Here is a 24,987-nt window from a genome sequence, read left to right on the forward strand (position 1 = left end):
TTGGTGAAGAGGACAGAAGGAGGTGTTTTGAGAGACAGCATAGCCTGCTGATTAAGAACAGGAAATCTGGACCCGGACTGCCTGGGTTCAAATCCAACTTCCACTATTTACTAGTTGTATGACCTTGGGCAAGTTTCCTAACCTCTCTGAACTTGGTTTTCTCATCTGTAAAATAAGGATATACTAGGATTCTCACAGTGTTGTTCTCAGAATCATGAATTAAAATAAAATATGCAAAGCACTTAGTGCCAGGCACTGTTTGCTATTATTATTTGCTGTTATAGTTATTCTTATTCCACCAACAGGGGAAGCAGTGGACTTTCTTCAAGAATATTGATTTTAATGGATTTCTGAAGAAAACAGGGCTAAAGGGGTGAGTAAACATAAAGTGTAGAAAGTGTTTGAGGAAGGGAAAGTAATTAGCAGAGCGGTGCACTTTCTTCAGCTGGTTGTGGGCAAGTACAGACCAAATCCCACACAACCACCAAAAGGCTCCTTACCGGACCAGGGTTACCTGCAGTAGTTGCCCAACACAAAGCTTCCCGTCTGCTCCCAGGCAGTAGGTCTTGATAACACAATGGAGGGAATCTTCCAGAAAATGCCACATTCAACATCGGCACACCTGCTTCATACACCCTGAGCTCCAAATGGAGAAAACAATCAAAAAATCAATTTAAATTATGCAGGTGGAGGGTAATTAAATATTGATATAATAATTATTAAATTATGCAGGTGTAGGGTAGGTTTATGTGAAACTTCTGGAAACGCTGCAGGAGTGGTATAGACAATGAAAAACCCTGCGTGGGGCTTGAGCTGGAAGACAATGCTGTGAAGTTATGGTTGAACTGGGCAGCCGGTTAACTTTGTATTCGTCTGTAGGTACATGTCTCTGGATGAGTTGATCCAAACCAAGGGCAAGGCATCCCCCAAATGGCCTGGATGCATCAAGGAGAAAGCCGCTCTTACCAGACTGTCCTAAGAGTCAAAAGAAAATAATAGAAATGGAAAATGTGGGGAATCTGCCAAATAATCATGTTTTCATTTAGCACCATAATCCTGGGGAAAAAAAAAAAGAAATACACACTTTCATCTCTAGTGTAACAATAATGATTTTAGAGCCAGAAAGCAAATGAACAAATGGCTGAGAGAATTGCATGAGGAATGGTTTGAGGGGCTGTGAAGGGGGAGCCATCCCAGGTCTCGACCAGAAATGTGTTTGTAGATGGTGGCTGGGATAAGCAGACGCACAATAGCTAGTTTGTTGGAGGAAAATTCTAGTTCAGAGGCAGTGAATTTTTATGCTTGACCATTTTGTCACTTGTGTCACTAAAAAAGAATGAGCCAGATGGTGGTCTCTAGTATGTTTTTCACAGTGTGGTGTCTGCAGAGGGGTTTACCCTGGTTGGCCATTAACAATCAGTCTGAACAGCTTAAATGAGAGGCCAATGTGGAAAGGCAAGAAAGCCAAATGCTGAAATGTCCTTTAATTTCAAATCTCAGATGAACTTAGATGTTTAGTTAAAAAGCCGTGGTTGACAGTCATAGCGAATGGATAAGATGACAACTTCAAGTAACTGTTTAAATTAGCCAGTTTTTTTTTTCTCTCCATAAAATGAAATAAATTATGGTTAAACCAAAAAGTTCTGCTGTGTTTGCATTCCATGTTTTTATTTTGGTTTTGAGAGTTTTAACTTTTTAAGGTTAGTCTAGTTTAGTGGTGCTCAAACTTTAGCACATCAGAGTCACCTGGAAGGCTTGTTAAAACTCATATTGCTGGACCCCACCTCCAGAACTTCTAATTCAGTAGAAATTTGCATTTCTAACAAGTTCTCAGGTGAGGTTGATGTTGTCGGTATGGGGCTCACACACACCTTGAGGATCAATTTTCTAAAATATCTTCTGGTTCGATTGAGCTCTTAAAATTTTTTTTTTTTTCTTTTTTAAGTAGTGAATTCTTTTGCAAATCTGGTGAAAGCCATAGAAGCTTTCCTTAGAAAAAAAAGCCATGTAAAGAAAGACACCTGTAATTTCTAAGGATTTGCCCCTAGGGGATTCCATGGATCTCTACATAAAAAGCCCTTGTCCTGTCTAGAGCTGGGCTCAGCAAACTTTTTCTTTAAGGGGCTGGATAGCAAATATTTTAGGCTCTTTGGGCTCTGCAGCCTGTCACAAGGTTGCAGTTGTGGGAAAGCAGCCACAGACAACATGGAAATGAGTGGGTGTGGTGGTGTTCCAACCAAACTTTACAGAAACAGATGGTGGTCCATGGGCTGTAGTTTGCCAACCTCCAGCCTAGAGCATGGATCTTAGAATCAGATATATCTAGGTTATTAACTGTGCAACCTTGGGGAGACTCTTGACCTATTTCGGCTTTGTTTCTGCATCTGTAAAAAGGGATGTAATGATTCTTGCTATGAATTACTGTGTTGAGGATTAACTGAGATAATCCATCCAAAGTTCCTAGCATTGCCTTTGAATGTTATTATTTTGAGATTTAATAATATTAATAATAGTAGGTAATAAATGCTATTGTAAAAGACCTTTATGAGCCGTACAGGCATCATGCAACATCATATACTATTATTGTTAGGCAGAGAGAGGTGAATTATCCATGTACAAATGAAGACCTGTAAATGTGTAGATTGTTCTAGAATTGTGAAATTAGAGGAAGGGATGTCTGGTAGGGCCCTGTGTATCCTTCCCTGTGTGTTCTGGCCATTGCCTTTCTCTCCAAACTCATCCCAGGCCTCGCTCCCTCCTGACCGCTGTAAGAGCTGACAGCTTGATCTCCTCCTGGGTCCATTGCCCTTCAGATAAACTCCCTTTGCCCTGGAGTGTCTTTTCTCCTCCCCCTCCATCCTTTGGGTCTCTAAGTGTCATTTCCTCAGAGAGTAGATCATACAGGGCCCTATTTTCCCCCATCATGGCATTTATTAGTCTTGGTATGTGTTTGTTTACTTGATGATTGACTGTCTTCCCCATTAGAATTTTATCCTCGTTGAGATCTGGGCCATGTCTGTTTTAGGCATCACTATATATTTGGAGTTTAGTACCATGCCTGGCACTTATGGATGCTCAGTAAATATTTAATGAATGAATGAACCAATTGTATCCAAGGCCATCCTTGTCTCAAAGCAAAATAATGAAATTTTGCTTGTCGTGCCTTCTACACCCATATCAGTGCTCTGTCTCTCTGGGGTGGGGTGGAGTACAGAGGGGAAGCCTCTTTCTTAGGCAGTGTTAAACTTATGCTGCCTTCTGATGGGTCAAGAAACCCTGAGTGCTGCAGTGTTTCATGATCAAGTTCCCCTACGGTAAACTTAGCCCTTCAGTGCCCTCTTGCACCTGTCATATTATGAAGCCATATGTCAATGGTGACTGACATGGACATAGTGCATACTTCTCCAGGAGTAGTTGGTTCCAACAGAGAGCCCTGGGGCTGCAAAGGCTCAACATCATAGTGTAGCTGTCTACTGGTGGACTGCTAGGCTGAAGCAGATGGATGGGTGGGATAAGTTTTGGAAGAGGAGCCATGCTTTGAATCCTTCAAATTGCAGTACATTGCCAGCTGTCCTCTCTGAGGACAGGGAAAATGTTTGGATATGAGAGAGGAATTTGCTGTTCCTACAGGAAAACCTCATCTAACACACGAAACATACCGATACAAAATATATTTTTGTGATATCAATTCAGTGGCTTCTCTGTTCTTTTGTGTGTGTATGTGTTTGTTTTGTTGTTGTTTTTACCATCTAATGATTTAAGCTCTTATTCCCAGTTATGGTGGAAAAAGAAAATGACACAAAGAGTAATTATGGCTAACAATAACTGCATATAACCTCATAAGCCACTCACTGCCTGTGATTGAGTTAGACCAAAAACTTTTCACAAAGAGAGATAGTTAAAAAGAAATTAGTCATTGACAAAGAGGGCGGAGGGGCATGGCAGACGTTGTTTGCAGTGCCTCATCTCTTAGGCACATACCTGACGTCAGCTCTCGCTTTGATGAACGGTGCTGTGCCCCTGGCAGGGCCTCACCTGGAGCTCCAGGTAGGCATCTACTCGCTTTTTTGCCTGACGGGTTTCTTCAAAGCCATGGAAGCTCACTTGGCCAGTGCACAGAAACTGCCCGGAAGAGCAGGGAATTTAGCATCAACCAACAAAAGGGTGATGTGAGCTAGTGGACAAATACCCCAGCCTTCTGTACTTTGAACAGACAAATCTGGGAGGCATTTTGTATGCTTCTCAGAGCTTCCCATTGCCTACAGCAGTGACCTCAATAACCTATCTATATGGGATTTTTCTTCTTCCCAGTCTCACTTCTTTCCAGGCAAACCCCTTCTGGCTGGTTTGTGTGTTTTTTGGAGGGAGAGGGGGAAGGCAACCTCCTGCACCAACTACCTCTACCTAAGTCTTGTTTTAGCCTCTGCTTTTGGAGGAACCTGAACTAAGACAAAAGGTAATCTAGTAGTGATATAATGATCTTAGAGTACTTTTACATAAAGGATGGAGACTTGCTAACTTTTTTTCCACTGAAGACAAAAGTAGAGAAAATGGCCTTGAACTGAAACATGTAGGATTTAGAATACACAGACACCCGTTTTCTGGAAAGAAGGTTTTGGCCCAGCACTATCTAATCGGTAACCACTGGCCACATGTGGCTATTGAGCATTTGAATATGGGAAGTGTGACTGAGGACCTGAATTTTTAATTTAATTTAATTTTAATTGACTTAAATGTAAATAGCTACATGGCTAGTGGTTATTGTATTGGATAGCACAGCTTTAGACATTAGAATAAACCCCTTTCTGGGGCATCAGAAAACACAAACACACACAGTTTGGGCTGACACTACTAGTTCCTAACCTAACATCTGTTCTACTTTTCTTTTGTGTGTCATTGTGCCCAACTAAAATAATACAAACAAAACTTGATTTCCTAGAATTCCTTGCAGCTGTGAGTGGTCATGGAGCTTCTCTTCCCATATAAAAGACAGTGTCTGGAGAGGAGAAGGCATCTTGGACTTCACACTTTGCCTGTTCCTTTTCTTCTGACTTGGTCAGACCCCATGCTTGGGGGTGTATATAACCATCAGCAGGAAGAAGTTGAACTAGAAGAATGGTGGAGCCAGAAGATGGAAGGAGCCCAGTGCTGAGCCCTTCCTTAATCAGCTACTCTAGCCCTGGCTGCCATACTTCCAGACTCTGTTTTGAATGACGCAAATAAAGCTCTGACCAGTGATACTTGCAGCACAATGCTTCATGACTGGCATAGATTGTTTTAAGTGGGTTGTGGTTGAAGATAGGTTCTCATTACTACCATAAGCTTTCATGTTGGCTTGGGAGGTGGTAGGACTGATTGTCAAACTCTGCATAGGTATTGTTCGGGAAACCTTGAGAATGAGTATAGACAGCAGCTATAAACTAGAAAATGTGACTTTCTCTGGGCATTTACTCTCCTTATACCAACTGTAAGGTGATAGAGCGGCATATTGGAATCTTATAGGGCCCTTCCTCCTAAGGATTTATTATACCTGGTCTCTAGGTGGCTGACAGCATGTACTTTCAGAGAGTAAAAGATGCACTTTTAGGGATGGGAACCTCGGGGTGGGGCTAACACGCTATACACACTACCCAGAATGGGGCCTAGGTCAGGAGCTAACCAATGCAAACCTTGCACTGAACAGAAAATCCCACACCCACTTCACCTTTAATTGTGATAGACAATTTTGCTTAAAAGTTGTGTAGCTCTCTTGTGTGATCCTTTTTCAGGTGTGGTTAATATTTGGGGGACCAAGTCTATTTCTTCCTACTATATGGATCATAAACTAATGATACACGTACTTCTGCCACAGGCAAAAAGATGGTTCACTCTTTCAGGCTGACATTGAATAAAGAGATTTTTGAACTGAGCTCCTTAAAATATCAATGCTCCATATTACTCCCCAGATACAGATATAAATCTTTATAATGGTGCACTTTACAAGCAGCACTCTGAAGTCTTTTTTGATTGGTAATCACAGCATTTCCTTATTAATACTGTAAAAAATGTAAAAGGCATAAACATTTTGCAATCTATCTGTCCTTTCTGTGTGGGCATACATCAGGGGCTGCTTTACGCTTTCCTAATGGTTCACCCATCACATTTTTTATGAGTTTATATGGGAAGAAAATTGTACCAGAAAACTGAATTCAATGACTGCCATTCTATGAATAAATTCTGTTATCTTTGATACTCTGGGTATAATAAAAACATAGAAAAGTTAAATTTCAGCATCCTTGCAGAGTTATGTCAACTGTTTTTAATGTCAATAAGACACTGCTGTTTCAACAAATGTTTTTTCTTCCAAAAAATACTGCTTGATTTTCAGGTTATGTTTTCATTAAAACAACTTGTTTTTTACAGTGAGATGCTGTGTATGTTTGCTAATTTATGTAAACTACAAAGTCTGATCAAAATGAAGAGTTAGAATTTTAAGACATAGAGTTCAGTAAAAATCCATCTATACTTTGGATGAGAGATTAAAGTAATAGTCAGGTGTCCATAAAATGTGTTTTTTATATGTTAAACAAGAAAATACTTTGGTAGAGTAAGTTCAATCAAGCAGATTCTTGTATATAAACACACCCTCCTCTGATTTAGAGGGCATATTTTATATTGTGTCCAGTAAGTACATACTGTAAGTAAAATTTTGTCTTTCTGATCATCTATGAAATTTTTTTCAAAAAGCACGATGATCTGAATACTTTGAAACTAATAATAGATTTTCCTGAGCTATACAATTTCAATATTTGTAAATTGATTTCCAGTGTTTCCTTTATATGATAACAAACTCTAAGCAACTTATTTACATATAGGCAGACTGAAGCTGAGGGTTTCCCACAGGCTCTCAATTGCCCATCCAAAGGTCTATCTTCTTTCCTTTGTGGGGATTTTTATCTGCAAAAGATCCCACTTACCTCGGTGGCCATTTTCTTGTTAATACTGAGACAGAGATACTAAAATTAAAATCCCAAAGATACTCAGGATATTAAAAGCTCTGAAAATTCTCCACTGCCCTGCTCTCCCACTCATACAGCACATCCTAATAGGGCCATGCTTGTAATCTGTAAACCATGAGAGAGATTCTAGGTGCTTGCTAGCGATGTGGATCCAGCCCCCAGATTTTTGTGATGTTCCAGACTTAGTTATGGAGACTTGGGACCTCAGGGCTCCCGCATACTCTTAGGCTTTGTCTCCAGGGAGGAGTCTGCCTCACTTCCTGGTCTCAGGCTAGCCCCAGACCCCCTGCAAGGAGGGAAAGGAGGAAGAGAGGAAATAGATTTGGACAAAAGGAAGTTTTGTCTCTACCAGCTTCTGATTTGCTAATGCTGCCATTATGCAAAATACCCGAAATGGATTTGCCCTCTCTCAGATTCACCAAATCACTTGATAATACCTTTGAGGATCTGGTCACATTGTTAACATCTTAGGACATTACATATTTTATTTGCCAAGCACTTTCTATGTGTATAGCATAGAACTAGTAATTGTGGGGGAAAGGCACTTTAGGATATAGGCCTCACTCCTGAAGAAACTCATAGTCAAGTTGGAGAGTTAGAAATAGGTGTATCTTGGATATAGGTGGCTTGGAATCTGAATACAGCTGTGATTTGAGAGGAATCCAAATATTTCACTTATACCAACACCAAAGCTAATTTCAACCTCAACCCTAACCCTCACCCCAACTTCAGCCCTGACCCCCAACCCCACCCAAAACAACAACAAATCTCACATACTGAGTACATAGTGTGCATGCTAAGTATTGTGCCATGTACTTTATGTATGTGCTATTATTTAATTCTGAACTATATTCTGTTTCAACCCTGCTTTACCTTTTCTTCCAGTTCACGTACAAGTTCTAATCAACCTCTTGCACAGGCTTGGGTTGAGATGGATTGCAACTCAAACCACTAAACTGTTGTCCCCAGATTGGTAATTTCAGGTTTCAAAGCCTTCTAGAGAGCTTTAGTCCAAGACTTCCACAGGTTTTGGAAACTTGATAATGCTGTGACCAGAAAGGAATCTGGAATGTTAAAACTCTCCAGTCTCTCATCCCTAGTAGGCCTGCTATAACTTTGCTATATTTCAAAGAGTAGAGAGATACTCTAGATAATACTCCAAGATGCCTCTCCCGGGCCAGCAGCTTATTTGTCACATAGGTTTCAAGATCCCACCATCAGTGCCCTGCCCCAGACAAGATGGTGGAGTAAGATGCCTCAGGGCTCTGTCTCCTCATAGCAGCTTTGAACAATCAGAAAGAACTGGCAAAAACATCTTTCTCAAAGCTCCAGAAAACAGTTAAAATCTGTATTTACAGTACCAAATCAGCAAAAAGGCTACTTAAAAGTGGTAGGATCTTGTGGCACCTGGCTGCACCCTCTCCTACCCCTCACTGGCTGGGCACGGAACTGGCCTAAGCTCCCCTTGTGGATCCCTGGTCCTGGTTCTGGAGGGAGCAGCTCAACCCTCGTGCACATACTGGACTTTTATCATGTCTCCTTCTACAGTGGCTGGTAATTAAAGAAAGGCCCTTTCAAAGAACTCTCTCTAGTGGGCAGAGTTTTATATGGGGCAAATAAGAGTGAAAGTGCTAATAAAAATCAAAGATGCCAATTTATATGGAGATTGCAAGTGAAACTCAGAGTAGAAATAAATGTCCAAATAGCCCATTTTATTTATTGAATGGTAGCCATGATTAAATGATGTGTTCTATCTTAGGGCAAAACTGGAATTCGGAGATTATAAATTGGACAAGGTTTATTCTGTAAACAGGCATTGCTGGGATGGAGGTGAGGGAGGGCTTCAATTCACCCTCAGTGACCAGCATTCCTGGGGAGAGGAAAGGCTAGGATCCCATCAAGGGGTGTGTTCAGAGGCAGCCAGCAAGGAGCTTTGGCTGTATTTGGTCTGGCTGTTTCTCCTTTCCCTGGTGTCCTGAGATGCCTGGTCTAGACATGGTGAGTTCATCTTCCTTGGTTGAGTTCACAGTATCATAAGATCAATGGTTTGGAAAGGTATATAGATCAGTGGGTAAATACTCTCCTTAATATCCCTGGCAAATGATCATTTACTTGGGCTTGAAGGCCTCCATTGAAAGGGACACTCAACTTTCTGAACTTCTGTTTACACTTTCAGGCAATTCTAATTGTTAGAAAGTTCTTCAGGCAGAGTTGGCTCTTCAACTTAACAGTTGCTTTAGATCCTTCTCTGGATACACAGGACCTAGAACAGTTGCACTACTCTAGAAGTGGTTGGATGCATTTCAGTTGTTTTTCAAATATTTCTTGGAGTGTTTGCCATGCTGGGATACAAAGATCCTGTCCCATGGTCTGACAACCTAGAAAGGATTAGGAACAGATAACTTATTTCCTTTTATAGCATTCTATAATAAGAGGCCTCTCTTTTCCTGGCAATTGCCTCTTCTTCCTCCAACCATATGCTTACAACAGGAGCTCCCATGTTCTAACATGAGCTCACTACTGTAACCAACAATTGGTTAGTCTAGGGATGGGTCCCCAACCAAACTGTATGAATAATAGTATCTGCCACAATGGCCATAGTTGTTTGGTATTAGACTCCTGACCAAATTTGGCCAGTCAAAGCCCTTCCCTGGGATTTTAAAACTTGGTATGAGATAGGGTATACAGGGTAGTCTCTCTAATGACTCTCTAATAACTGCAAAACTGTGGAGCTGCTCCAGCCTTGTTTTCTGCTGCTCTGCCTAAAAAAGAATGAAGAGATATGCAAAGAGGAGAAATTACAAATGGAGAGAGAGTATTTGATGGTCCCAGTTTTTCTTGAGACCTACCTGCATCTCTGCCTGACTCATATCCAACTCTTCCTTGGAATCTCTGATTCAACAAATTCTTCTTAAGCTGGTTTGGGTTTGGTTTCCATTTTTGATAAGGGAGGGGAAGTTAAATAAAGGGATTAGAAATCAGTGTTGGTTCTCCATATCCTAGCCCTTCACTGGGGGCAAACTTGACTTATGGATTTCACAGAGAAGCAGACTGAGTGTCATAAGGAGGAAAAGGCTCATGTTTTCTTGGAAGATATTTGGCAATATTGATGGAGAATAAGACAGGAATTCAGGTGGGGGCAGGCATGCTGTTGAGTGGAAATAGTTCTCTTGTGTGAGATGTTTAAATTCACCACTGCTTGCTGGGAACAAGCTGCCTGCAGCTAAAGCAGTTAACTTGTGGATGGTGCTGTAAGCCTGAATAGGGATGGGACCTGTTTTTATCTATTATTAGAGAGTTTACTATGTGCTTGACATGTAAATAATTACATAGCTAATGTATATGTTACATATATAATATCACATGCATTTACATATAAATCTCATAATATTATCAAGAAATTGGGGATTATTATCCACATTTTAGGGATGAGGAAACTGAAATCAGAAAGGTGAAGTAAATTGTCTGAGATCCACATGGCCATGGAGTGGCAGTTGTTGGGATGGGAACTCAGCTTATGACTCCAAGCTATGCTGCACATCACTTACTTTGCAGAGTGAGTCTGGCCTTTTCACACCCCAGCCAGCAGCTCTGCCAGGTTTGATGCCTGCTGCAGCAATGGCAATGGTCGACTCGGAAAGGCCTCCCGCTCACACCTAGCCATCCCTGGAACCCCAGTCTCTGCCCTGTGTAAGAGAGCAATGCAGATTTCAGGGCAGGTTTCTGCCCTGGCAAAAACTCAGGACTCTGCAGGATGAACCCGAGTCCTACAGCCAGTGTGTTTGCCTGAGTCACCACACCAGGCCAGGTGCAACCCTCAGGTGGCATCTGCCTGTGGTTGGCAAGACTTCTGAGAGGGCTGCTTAATCCCCAAAAATAATAATGGCAGCAATAGTGGTGATAATGGAGGACTTTATGTGTGCAAAGTGCGATTCAATCACAAAAGGTCCAGGAACTCTACAAAAGGTCTTGATAAGTGTTATTATCTCTTGGGAGTGCAACAGGTTTACCTTGTGGGCAAATGCTTGTGTCAGGAGGCAAAGGGTCTGACAGGTAATGAGAGCAGAAAATAATAATGGTTTCAAACCCTATTGTGTATAGCTAGGGAAAAGGACAGAAAGAAAGCTATGTTTAGAGAGTCAAGGTTAGTTCAGGGAGAACTTTTCTTCCCTTTTGCTTTGAGCATGAATTGCCAGGAGCAAATGACAGAGTGCAGGTTCAAGTTTTAAGGTAAAGAAATGAACACTGTATGAGAGGATATTTGCTCTACATGTGAAACAAGAATGTTTGGTTTGGGTATTGCAAACTCAAGGGCCTCTAAGGGCTGGGCAGGTAATGTTAATGAATGAAGATGGCCAAGTATAAGGCAAACATACTTCAAGTAAAATAAGATAAAGATGACCAATAGCAACCTGTACTTGGCTTCAGTATTGGTGGATGATAAGGAGGGGTGGGGACTGTGGTAAACTTGAGGGAGAACAGGAACCTCTACTGAAGGAGCCAGCTCAACTCAGATCCAACCAAGGCTGGCTGGCCCAGTTTTGCCAGCTCTCCCAATTTTAGAAGGAAAGTGGAATCCAAAATTTTGTGGGTGATCTCTTAAACTTGAAATATTGGTAACTAATTTGAACATCTTCAAATGGTGTTGGCCCATGAACTGCTTGGCTGGGGTCTCACTTCTAAGTGAACCATTCAACTCTCAAATTTTCAAGAACTTTAGCCTTTTAGCCTCATTATACAAATGAATTTGGATGAGACAGAGCTGGCCCATTGTGCACCCTGTCCCAAACATGCATCCCCAGGGGTTTTAAAGCCTAGTGGGAAGGGGGATATTCTAGGCATTGCATAGAGAATGGGCAGGATGGCATTGCCCAGGTATGGCTTTGGGTATGGTCAGGTGAAGAACACTAAAAAGGGAGCTTGGTAGAAGGAGAAGGTGGTGAAGGTGAGATCCATCAGGGCTACTGGAGATAAATGACAACTAGGTCAAAATTTTGTCTCTTCTTTCTTCCCTCCCATCCTCCCTCCCTTTCTGCATCCTTCCCTTTCTTTCCTCCCTCCCTCCCTTCCTTTCTTCCTCCATTCAGCATGTCCCACATTACCAGGAGATTTATACCCCTGGGTGTCATGTCCCACATAGTGGGGAGGGTATTGAATTTACCTGCAGAGTTGGCTTAGAGAGAGAGGACACATCTGAGCAACAAAAGAGGTTCTCTGGGGGTGACTCAGGAATAATTATAATTAGGCTTAGTTTCTCCTTTGCAGTAACAAGCTTCATAATGGCAAGCCCCAAGATCAAGTACTTGGCTTTTTAGAATGATAGTCCCCAGTGCTTGGGAGATATTCTAGTTTGCTAAAGCTGCCTTTTTGCAAAACACCAGAAATGGATTAGCTTTTATAAAGAGGTTTATTTGGTTACAAAGTTACAGTCTTAAGGCCAGTGAAAGGTACCTTCTCTGGAGGATGGCCAATGGCATCTGGAAAACCTCTGTTAGCTGGGAAGGCACGTGGCTGGCATCTGCTCCAAAGTTCTGGTTTCAAAATGGCTTTCTCCCAGGACGTTCCTCTCTAGGCTGCAGTTCCTCAAAAATGTCACTCTTAGTTGCTCTTGGGGCATTTGTCCTCTCTTAGCTTCTCTGGAGCAAAAGTCTGCTTTCAGTGGCTGTCTTAAAACTGTCTCTTACCTGCAGCTCCTCTCGCAGCTCCTGTGCATTCTTCAAAGTGTCCCTCTTGGCTGTGGCAAGCCTGCTCCTTCTGTCTGAGCTTTTATAGGGCTCCAGTGAACTAATTAAGGCCCCTGCTGAATGGGCAGGGCCAAGCCTCCATGGAAATTATCTAATCAGGGTTATTAGATACAGTTGGTGGGTCACATCTCTATGGAAACACTCAATCCAAGAATTACAATCCAATCAACACTAATACATCTGCCCACACAAGATTGCATCAAAGATAATGGTGTTTTGGGGGACATAATACATCCAAACTGGCACACAAGAATATCATGAATTCCCCAGGTGGGGAAGTTAAATATTTCCACATTTTCCCCCAGTTCCTCAAAGGAGTGTTGTGAATATTTTTATTTTTCTCTGACCAAATTACTCTGGGATGTATCAGGGCATCACACTAACCTGTATAAATCAAACAGATCTCACTCCCTATTCAAGCTTCCATGTAATTATGGTGTTTGAATAAACTGACAGTACAAGTTAAATTCGATAGAGTGCTACAGAAAATATAGGTTTTGCACCAAATAAACATCTCTAAAACACAGACAATATCATCCTTTACCCTTTAGTCTGATTTGTTTTAGTACTAAATGGATCAACTTCATTCATATCTCTAATTGAAGTCTGAACTCTTTTTCAGCTTTTTAAAACAGTTGCTGTATGGGGGGGGTAATGCTGACATTCATAGCTGCCGAACTATGGCTCTGAGTCTCAGGTGTCACACAAATATTCAAAGTTCTAGGGACTCACCAGGTTACACACAAAGAGCTCAGCATCTCAGAATTTAGAAACAGCCATTACAACTCAAGAATTGATGTGACTGCTGTAAGAGCTTACAATCTAGGAACCTTTACCATAAGCCTTCCCCTGATAACCTATGTTCTAGAATTCAATTCTCAGAGTTTGCAAATTATATTTACTCCATAATAGTGAGGTGCTATAATATTTGTCTTTTCATTTCTGGCTTATTTCTCTCAACATACTGTCTTCAAGTTTCATTCACCTAGTTGCATGCCTTACAACTTCATTCCTTCTTGTAGCTGCTCAATATTCCATTGTATGTACACACCACAGTTTGTCCTTCTGTTTATCAGTCAATGTACCCTTAGACCACCTCCATCCATTGCAAATCGTGAATACTGGCAGCAACAATTTTTAATTCATTCTCCTGGTGTTTCTAACATGCAGCCAGGTTTGAGGACCACAGCTCTAAATCAGTCATTATTTAAGTGGGTCCCTGAATCAGTGGCATCAGCATCAGCTGGGAATTTGTTCCTGAAATGCAAATTCTTGGCTCCTACTTCAAACCTAATGAATCAGAAACTCTGGAGATAAAACTCCCCACCCACCCACCCAATTTATATTTTACCAAGCCCTGTAGGCACAATTCTGATGCAAGTTCACGTTTGAGAACTTAACGAATCACAATTTATGGGGGAGGCAGACAAAGAAAATAGGAAATTTCTATGCAGTGGGATAAGGGATAAGGACGCAGACAAGAGAAGCCCACATTTTCCTGGGGGGGTGGGGCTCAGCTTGGGGAAGAAGAAAACAGAAGGGACTTCTGTAGGGAGTGACATCTAAGAGGGATGAGTGGAACTGAGTCAAGGAGAGAGACTGGAGGGTAAACAGCATTTCAGCAAAAAGAACAGCATGTGCAAAGACCCTGAGGCGAGAGCCGTCTCAACTTATTTGGGCACCTGAAAAACAGTTCAGTTTTAAGGTAAGAGGGGGGCTACTGAGGGGTGAAATTAAAGCTGTAAGTAGGAGATCGATTGTGAAGGACATTGTATGTTTTGCTGATGAGTTTTTACTCTCTCTCCTGAGCATTGGAAGCTATTGGTGGGGTTTTGGTGAGGAAGCAGCAGATTCAGTATTGTGTTATAGGAAGATCACTTTGTTTGCCATGTGAAGCAAGGATAGGGGGCACTAGTAGAGGTAGAGGGACTATTAGACGATGGTCACAGGAGTCCAGACAAGGGATGCATATATTATCCATCGATGCGTTTTTACCAAGGAACTATTGCACTGGTATGTGTATGTGATATGGTAGACACTTTTTGACCTCAAGGGTCTTTGTTGGATGGTCAAAACAAATGGATTATCTCATTCAATCATTCATTTCAACCCAATTCAAAGAATATGCATAAAACCTGCACTATGGAGAGGCAATGCCCCAAGGGACAGAAGACATGCTATGATAAATGACACAGTGGCTATTCTTCAAGTGTCATCAAGGAGCTTGCAGTCCTCTGGGGCAGACAAATAAGACAAGATACCACATATGGCATAGAGTACAAATATTGTGGTGGACAAGTGAGTTAATTGGCCTGACCTGGCCATGCCCTCTTATTGTAATGAGCACCAGGCCACTGATTTATCCAGCCTCATCTCCCAAACTTGGGTCACCTGGGCCATCCACAATCTTGTGTGGCAGTATTATCTTTAGCCCTACTTCATAGATGAAAAAACAGAGGCTCAGAGAAGTTGTGCCATTTGTTCCAGATCACAGGACTGGCAGAGGAGCAGCGATGGGATTTTTATTCAAGGCCCTTTAATCTCAACATTCCATATTCTGATGATTATACTGATGTTTCCCAAACTTCAGGCATCCTCATGCTACCTGTACAGGATTCAGTACAGCCTCCCCTCCCCCACATTCATGTCCACTCAGAACCTCAGTATATGATCTGATTTGGAACCAGGGTCTTTGCAGATGTAATTACTTAAATTAAGTTGAGGTTAAGCTGGATTAGCATTGGTCCTAAATCCAATGACTGGTGCCCTTTAGGAAGGTCCTGTGAAGACACAGAGAAGCACAACATGGCACCATGTGATGATGGAGGCTGAGAGTGCATTGATGCACCTCCAAGCAAGAAGCACTAAGTATAGCTGGAACCACCAGCAGCCAGGAGACAGGCATGGAGCAGTTTCTTCCTCAGAGCCTCCAAAGGGTACCACTCCTGCGGATACCTTGATTTCAGACTTCTGGCCTCCAGAACTGTGAGAGAATAAGCCACCCGGTTTGTGGTACTTTGTTACGGCAGCCCCAGGAAACTAATATACCACTCTTCTGATTTTTGCCATAATTGCACTATTATTTACCATATATTTTACATTAAACTGATTCATTTTCTTCATGTTAAATAATTTATTTTAAAAGAAAGTTATATCAGTATAATGAATAGAAATTTTGTATCACTTGCCACAAATAAACATGTTAGACACAGAGCGATGGTATTAAAAATCTGGTTGCTCAACTAGATGTGTCTCCTTTGCTCATAAAGTTGACACCTTTTCAACATGAACAGGTTATGGTGGTCATTGCCTAGACATCCCTGAATTGGGAAAGTGATTAAACTAGAGGAACAGGTAGCAACAGACAAGATGGAATTTAACAAAGGATTATGAATACTGAATCTTTATATTATTTTCTTTTTCTTAGTTGCTAGGGTATTAGAATAGTTAGAAGGAAAGTATCCTTTGAAATTTGTTCTATAGCTACTTGTTAAATTGTAAGTTGAAAGCTATCACCTTTTTGTATATATGTTGTATTTCATGATAAGGAACTAACTGAAAGTATGGTACTGTAACTCATAATAACTTTGGAAATTTCCTATATATCTGCTTGTTAAATCATACTTTGAAAGATATTACCTTTTTGTTTATATGTTATATTTTATAATAAGGAAATAACTGAAATGGTGGAATGTAACCTATAATATTCTTTGAAATTTGCTCTCTAACTGTACTTGTTAAATTACACTTGGAAAGTTGTCACTTTTATGTATATATTTTATATTCTACAATTAAAAAAAGGAAAAAAAATCTGGTTGCACACGGTAGACTGTCCATGGCTCTGAGCTTGAGGTCTTCTTTCTCTTTGTTGAAAAGGGAAACTTGAAAAGTGTTAAAGAGGCGTTAAACTCCCGGTACCTCTAACCCAACACTTAGCTTTGACTCATCATAAGGCTCTAAAGATAATTGAGCCTTATGGGAATAACTACCTCTCTATGAGATTTAATCTTATTTAATGATATCCAGCTACCACCTCAAATTATTGCACATCATCCATGGGGCAGACCCTGTGAAGTGTCCCATTCTCCCCTTCTTCCTTGTTGTGAGAAAACTTTCTTCTCCTGCCACAATGCCTCATCCTGCTCTTTCAGGGTGTCCCTTTTGGGGGATTAAAGAGACCAAACTGCCAGGACAGGATCACAGGACACAAGTAGCCAATGGGGTTTCAGTCCTGGGCAACCAGCAAAGACTAGTGCGGTGGATTGAATTACGTACCTCAATTTAGACATGTTCTTAATCTTAATCCACCTTCCTGCAGGTATGACCCCATTGTAGATAGGATCTCTAGAAGATATTATTTTAAGTTGAGGTGGCCCAACTGAATGAGGTTGACTCTTCATCTGGATAACAGGAGGCCTTATAGAAAAAAGAAGTGGAAGCCAGAGTCAGAGAAAGCCATAGGGAGAACTCAGAATTTAGCAGGAACCTGAAAGAAAAGGAGAGGATATCGCCACATGACAGGAAAGCCAAGGAACCCAAGGATTGCAGCAAGACAGCACCAGAATGCTACCGACCCTGGAAGAGCAAGCTATTTAGCCTCTAAACCATGAGCCAATAAATTCCTGTTGGTAAGCCAAAACCAGGTTGTCATACTTGTCATAATAGCTCGGAGAAACTAAGACAGCTAGGCAGACATTTTGCTTTGCCCTTAGCACTGGCTTCTTACTCTTTCCCTTCTTTGGGGGCCTCTTAAACCTTGGTTTCTTGTTTCTTTCTCTCGGCATTCGTTAACCCTTCCTCAATTTGTTAATGATATTTACTGATATTTTTACCTTATCCTCCAACATGATGACTGCAGGAATGTAGGGAGAAGGAGAGAGAGAGAATTCAGAGATGTTCTGAAATCTGGGAGCCTGGGGGATTGAGACCACAGAGGGGAAGTTGGCTGAAAGGGAAGGTGAATAGCTTGATTTATCCAGCCAAAAGGGCCTCTGTATTGTGGATCTCTGGTCATTCATGTGGGATGATGAAAGGATGCAGCCAGAGAGCAGACCCACAGTAGGATTTAGAGCCATGTGAGAGGCTTATGAGTGCAAAATTGACCCCAAATGAGCAGGGACAGGGGAAAGTTGTGGAGATGGGGAAGTATAGCCCTGAATTTAGATCTCACAGTTCTCAATCCTTTGAGAATGAGTTTCTGCCCTGACCAAACTCCCTGAGTTGAAAATGTAAGCAAGAGCTTACCACAGAAATGCTACCCACTTAAGTGGTATATTTGTTGACCCAGCTCTGTATACATCTAATTTGTACATCACCTGGGACATTGCTTTTACTTAAGTCAAACAATTTAAATGTTAATTACCCTACTTTAATGATCCTGATATCATGATTTATCATATACTTTTATTTAATTATTCAACTTTTCTTTTTATGTTTTTTTAATTCATTTTATTGAGATATATTCACATACCACACAGTCATACAAAACAAATCATACATTCGATTGCTCACAGTACCATTACATAGTTGTACATTCATCACCTAAATCAAACCCTGGCACCTTCATTACCACACACACAAAAATAACAAGAATAATAATTAAAGTGAAAAAGAACAATTAAAGTAAAAAAGAACACTGGGTGCCTTTGTCTGTTTGTTTGTTTGTTTGTTTCCTTCCCCCATTTTTCTACTCATCCATCCATAAACTAGACAAAGGGGAGTGTGGTCCTTATGACTTTCCCAATCCCATTGTCACCCCTCATAAGCTACATTTTTATACAATCATCTTCAAGATTCATGGGTTCTGGGTTGTAGTTTGCTAGTTTCAGGTATCTACTGCCAGCTACCCCAATTCATTAGAACCTAAAAAGGCTTGTCTATGTTGTGTGTAAGAGTGCCCACCAGAGTGACCTCTTGGCTCCTTTTGGAATCTCTCTGCCACTGAAGCTTATTTCATTTCCTTTCACATCCCCCTTTTGGTCAAGAAGATGTTCTCCACCCCACAATGCCAGGTCTACATTCCTCCCCGGGAGTGATACTCCACATTGCCAGCGAGATTCACTCCCCTGGGTGTCTGATCCCATGTAGGGGGTAGGGCAGTGATTTCACCTATCAAGTTGGCTTAGCTAGAGAGAGAGGGCCACATCTGAGCAACAAAGAGGCATTCGGGAGGAGGCTCTTAGGCACGATTATAGGGAGGCCTAGCCTCTCCTTTGCAGCAACAGTCTTCCCAAGGGCAAATCCTGTGGTAGAGGGCTCAGCCCATCAAACCACCAGTCCCCTATGCCTGTGAGCACACTAGCAACCATCAAGGTGGGGCAGGCCAATACCCCTGCATTCTCTACCAGCTCCTCAAGGGGGCTCTGCATATTTTTTTCCTTGTTTTTTTTTTTTTTTTTTAAATTTTTTTTTAATCAACTGTATAAAAAATAAAAAAAAAATTAAAAAGCATACAATAAAAGAACATTTCAAAGAGACCAAAACAAGGAAGTAAGAAAAAGACAACTAATCTAAGATAACTACTTTACTTCCAACATGTTCCTACTCTACCCCAAGAAAGTTACCTAATATAGCAACATTTCTGTGAACTTGTTCCTACTATATCCATCAGAAATTAACAGACCATAGTCATTCCTGGGCACTCCCAGAATGTTAAATTTACCCATGATAGCTTATCTGTTCTTATTGGATTATCGTTTCCCCCTTCCTTAACTGCTCTCTATCGCTAGTTCCCCTACATTGTACATTATAAACCATTTGTTTTACATTTTTCAAAGTTCACATTAGTGGTAGCATATAATATTTCTCTTTTTGTGCCTGGCTTATTTCACTCAGCATTATGTCTTCAAGGTTCATCCATGTTGTCATATGTTTCACAACATCGTTCCTTCTTACTGCCGTGTAGTATTCCATCGTGTGTATCTACCACATTTTATTTATCCACTCATCTGTTGAAGGACATTTGGGTTGTTTCCATCTCTTGGCAATTGTGAATAATGCTGCTTTGAATATTGGCATGCAGATATCTATTCCTGTCACTGCTTTCCGACCTTCCGGGTATATACTGAGAAGTGCAATCGCTGGATCGAAGGGTAACTCTATATCTAGTTTTCTAAGGAACTGCCAGACTGACTTCCAGAGTGGCTGAACCATTATACAGTCCCACCAACAATGAATAAGAGTTCCAATTTCTCCACATCCCCTCCAGCATTTGTAGTTTCCTGTTTCTTTAATGGCAGCCACTCTAATTGGTGTGAGATGGTATCTCATTGTGGTTTTAATTTGCATCTTTCTAATAGCTAGTGAAGCTGTACATTTTTTCATGTGTTTCTTGGCCATTTGTATTTCCTCTTCAGAGAACTGTCTTTTCATATCTTTTGCCCATTTTATAATTGGGCTGTCTGTACTACTGTCATTGAATTGTAGGATTTCTTTATATATGCAAGATATCAGTCTTTTGTCAGATACATGGTTTCCAAAAATGTTTTCCCATTGAGTTGGCTGCCTCTTTACCTTTTTGAGAAATTCCTTTGAGGTACAGAAACTTCTAAGCTTGAGGAGTTCCCATTTATCTATTTTTTCTTTTGTTGCTTGTGCTTTGGGTGTAAAGTCTAGGAAGTGGCTGCCTAATACAAGGTCTTGAAGATGTTTCTCTACATTATCTTCTAGGAGTTTTATGGTACTTTCTTTTATATTGAGATCTTTGATCCATTTTGAGTTAAATTTTGTGTAGGGTGTGAGGTAGGGGTCCTCTTTCATTCTTTTGGATATGGATATCCAACTCTTCCAGCCCCATTTGTTGAAAAGACCATTATGACCCAGTTCAGTGACTTTGAGGGCCTTATCAAAGATCAGTCGGCCATAGATCTGAGGGTCTATCTCTGAATTCTCAATTCGATTCCATTGATCAATATGTCTATCTTTGTACCGGTACCATGCTGTTTTGACAACTGTGGCTTTATAATAAGCTTCAAAGTCAGGGAGTGTAAGTTCTCCCACTTCATTTTTCTTTTTTAGAGTATCTTTAGCAATTCGAGTCATCTTCCCTTTCCAAATAAATTTGATAACTAGCTTTTCCAAGTCTGCAAAGTAGGTTGTTGGAATTTTGATTGGGATTGCATTGAATCTGTAGATGAGTTTGGGTAGAATTGACATCTTAATGACATTTAGCCTTCCTATCCATGAACCTGGAATATTTTTCCATCTTTTAAGGTCCACTTCTATTTCTTTTAGTAGAGTTATGTAGTTTTCTTTGTATAGGTCTTTTACATCTTTGGTTAAGTTTATTCCTAGGTAATTAATTTTTTTAGTTGCTATTGAAAATGATATCTTTTGTTTGAGTATCTCTTCAGTTTGTTCATTTCTAACATGTAGAAATATTACTGACTTATGTGCATTAATCTTGTATCCTGCTACTTTGCTAAATTTGTTTATTAGCTCTAGTAGCTGTATTGTTGATTTCTCAGGGTTTTCCAGATATAAGATCATATGATCTGCAAACAATGACAGTTTTACTTCTTCCTTTCCAATTTGGATACCTTTTATTTCTTTGTTTTGCCAGATTGCCCTAGCTAGCATTTCCAGCACAATGTTGAATAACAGTGGTGATAGTGGGCATCCTTGTCTTATTCCTGATCTTAGATGAAAGGCTTTCAGTCTCTCACCATTGAGTACTATGCTGGCTGTGGGTTTTTCATATATGCTCTTTATCATATTGAGGAAGTTTCCTTCAATTCCTACCTTTTGAAGTGTTTTTATCAAAAAGGGATGTTGGATTTTGTTGAGTGCTTTTTCAGCATCTATTGAGATGATCATTTGATTTTTCCCTTTTGATTTGTTAATGTGTTGTAATACACTGATTGATTTTCTTATGTTGAACCATCCTTGCATGCCTGGAATGAACCCCACTTGGTCATGGTATATGATTTTTTTAATGTGTCTTTGGATTTGATTTGCAAGTATTTTGTTGAGGATTTTTGCATCTATATTCATTAGAGAGATTGGCCAGTAGTTTTCCTTTTTTGTAGCATCTTTGCCTGGTTTTGGTATTAAATTGATGTTAGCTTCATAAAATGAATTAGGTAGTGTTCCATTTTCTTCAATGTTTTGAAAGAGTTGAAGTAAGATTGGTGTCAGTTCTTTTTGGAAATTTTGGTAGAATTCCCCTGTGAAGCCATCTGGCCCTGGGCATTTATTTGTGGGAAGCTTTTTGGTGACTAAATGGATCTCTTTGCTTGTGATGTGTTGGTTGAGGTCTTCTGTTTCTTCTCTGGTCAGTCTAGGTTGTTCATATGTTTTCAGGAAATTGTCCATTTCCTCGACATTATCCAGTTTGTTGCCATACAGTTGTTCATAGTATCCTCTTATAATTTTTTTAATTTCTTTGGGATCCGCAGTAATGCCATCTTTCTCATTCATTATTTTGTTTATCTGGGTCTTCTCTCTTTTTGATTTTGTCAGTCTAGCTAGGGGCTTGTCAATCTTGTTGATCTTCTCAAAGAACCAACTTTTGGTGTTATTTATCCTCTCTATTGTTTTTTTGTTCTCTGTGTCATTTATTTCTGCTTTAATCCTTGTTATTCCTTTTCTTCTACATGGTTTAGGATTGGTTTGCTGTTCGTTTTCTAGCTTCTTCAGTTGACCCATTAGTTCTTGATTTTGGCTCTTTCTTCCTTTTTAATATATGCATTTAGTGCTATAAATTTCCCGCTCAGTACCGCTTTTGCTACTTTCCATAGGTTTTGGTATGTTGTGTTCTCATTTTCATTCATCTCTGTATATTTAGCAATTTCTCTTGCTATTTCTTCTTTAACCCACTGATTGTTTAGGAGCATGTTGTTTAACCTCCAGGTATTTGTGAATTTTCTAAGTCTCTGATGGTTATTGACTTCTAATTGTATTCCATTGTGGTCAGAGAAGTGCTTTGAATAATTTCCATCTTTTTAAATTTATTGAGGCTTGTTTTATGTCCCAGCATATGATCTCTTCTGGAGAAAGTTCCATGAGCACTAGAGAAGAATGTGTATCCTGGTGATTTGGGATGTAATGTTCTACACATGTCTGTTAAATGCAATTCATTTATCCGATTGTTTAGGTTTTCAGTTTCCTTATTGGTCTTCTGTCTGGTTGATCTATCTATAGGAGAGAGTGATGTGTTGAAGTCTCCCACATTTATTGTGGAAACATCAATTGCTTCCTTTAGTTTTGCCAGTGTTTCTCTCATGTATTTTGTGGCACCTTGATTGAGTGCATAAACATTTATGATTGTTATTTCTTGTTGTTGAATTGCCCCTTTTATTAGTATGTAGTGGCCTTCTTTGTCTCTCATAACATCCTTTCATTTAAAGTCTATTTTATCTGAGATTAATATTGCTACACCTGCTTTCTTTTGGCTGTAGCTTGCATGAAATATTTTTTTCATTCTTTCAATTTCTTTGTATCCTTGTGTCTAAGATGATTCTCTTGTATGCAACATATTGAAGGTTCATTTTTTTTTATCCATTCTCCCAATCTGTATCTTTTAATTGGGGAGTTTAATCCATTTACATTCAACGTTATAACCGTGAAGGCATTTCTTGAATCAGCCATCTTATCCTTTGGTTTATGTTTGTCATATATATTTTTTCCCTCTCTCTATTAATATCCTTTAATGTACCCATACTGAATCTCTTTAATACTGAACCTTTTTCCATGTCTCTCTCTCCTTTGTTTCTCTGTCTGTAGGACTCCCTTTAGTATCTCCAGTAGGGCAGGTCTCTTGTCAGCATTTGTTTGTCTGTGAAAAATTTAAGCTCTCCCTCAAATTTGAAGCAGAGCTTTGCTGGAAAAAGTATTCTTGGTTGGAAATTTTTCTCTCTGAGAATTTTAAATATGTCATGCCACTGCCTTCTCGCCTCCATAGTGGCTGCTGAGTAGTCACTACTTAGTCTTATGTTGTTTCCTTTGCATGTGGTGAATTGCTTCTCTCTTGCTGCTTTCAGAACTTGCTCCTTCTCTTCAGTATTTGACAGTGTGATCAGAATATGTTTCAGTGTGGGTTTATCTGGATTTATTCTTTGGAGTTTGCTGGACATTTATGATTTGTGTATTTATGGTGTTTAGAAGATTTGGGAAGCTTTCCCCAACAATTTCTTTGAATACTCTTCCTAGACCTTTACCCTTCTCTTCCCCTCTGGAACACCAATGAGTCTTATATTTGGATATTTTACATTATCTATCACATCCCTGAGATCTATTTTGATTTTTTCGATTTTTTTCCCCAATCCTTCTTTTGTCCCTTCTTTTCCGTTCTGTCATCTTCCAGGTCACTGATTTGTTGTTCAACTTCCTCTAGTCTTGTACTATGAGTATCCAGCATCTTTTTAATTTGGTCAAGAGTTTCTTTAATTTCCATAAGATCATCTATTTTTTTTTATTTACTCTTGCAATGTCTTTATGCTCTTCTAGGGTCTTCTATGTCCTTTATATCCTGTGCCATGTTCTTCTTCATGTCTTTTATATCCTGTGCCATGGTCTCATCATTCATCTTTAGTTCTTTGATTAATTGCTCCAGATACTGTGTCTCTTCCAATCTTTTGATTTGGGTGCTTGGGCTTGGGTTATCCATATCGTCTGGTTTTTTCATATGCTTTAAAATTTTCTGTTGTTTTTGGCCTCTTGGCATTTGCTTAACTTGATAGGGTTCTTTTAGGATTTGTAGACCAGTTGAAATCCTTGTCTCTAATTCATCAGATCTAAGCTTCATGGAGTACACTTTCTCTAACTAACCAGCAGGTGGCCTATCATATACTTTTTAACATCCTGATAAAAGAACTCCTTTCAAAATTCAGGAGATCATTATACTGAGCCTGCTTTTTGAGTGATTTATTTCTGTCAATATTCCAGTGAGAGGGGAACATTTTGTTTATGTGACAGACACTGGGGATTTACAAAGAGTAAAAGACCCCCCCCAAACATGATTGCAAGTGAAAGCATATCTAAATACACACAACTCCATATGAAAGATTAAAGGGAGAAGAAAAGTAATCATAAGACCAAGTCTCAAAGTTCTCTGAATTTTACAGAACTGGGTCAACAAATACACCACTTAAGTGGGTAGCATTTCTGTGGTAGGGCACAGTGACTTTCCATGAGTTCCAACATTCAAAATTTGGGTCTGAACAAAATAAAAATGAATCTATAAGGTATTTAAAAATAGCTTTTGAAAATCTCATTTAGAATAAAAGACCAAAAAGCTGATTTTCTTA

The sequence above is a fragment of the Choloepus didactylus genome, chromosome 1 (assembly GCF_015220235.1).
Source record: "Choloepus didactylus isolate mChoDid1 chromosome 1, mChoDid1.pri, whole genome shotgun sequence".
In the NCBI taxonomy this organism is placed as follows: Eukaryota; Metazoa; Chordata; class Mammalia; order Pilosa; family Megalonychidae; genus Choloepus; species Choloepus didactylus.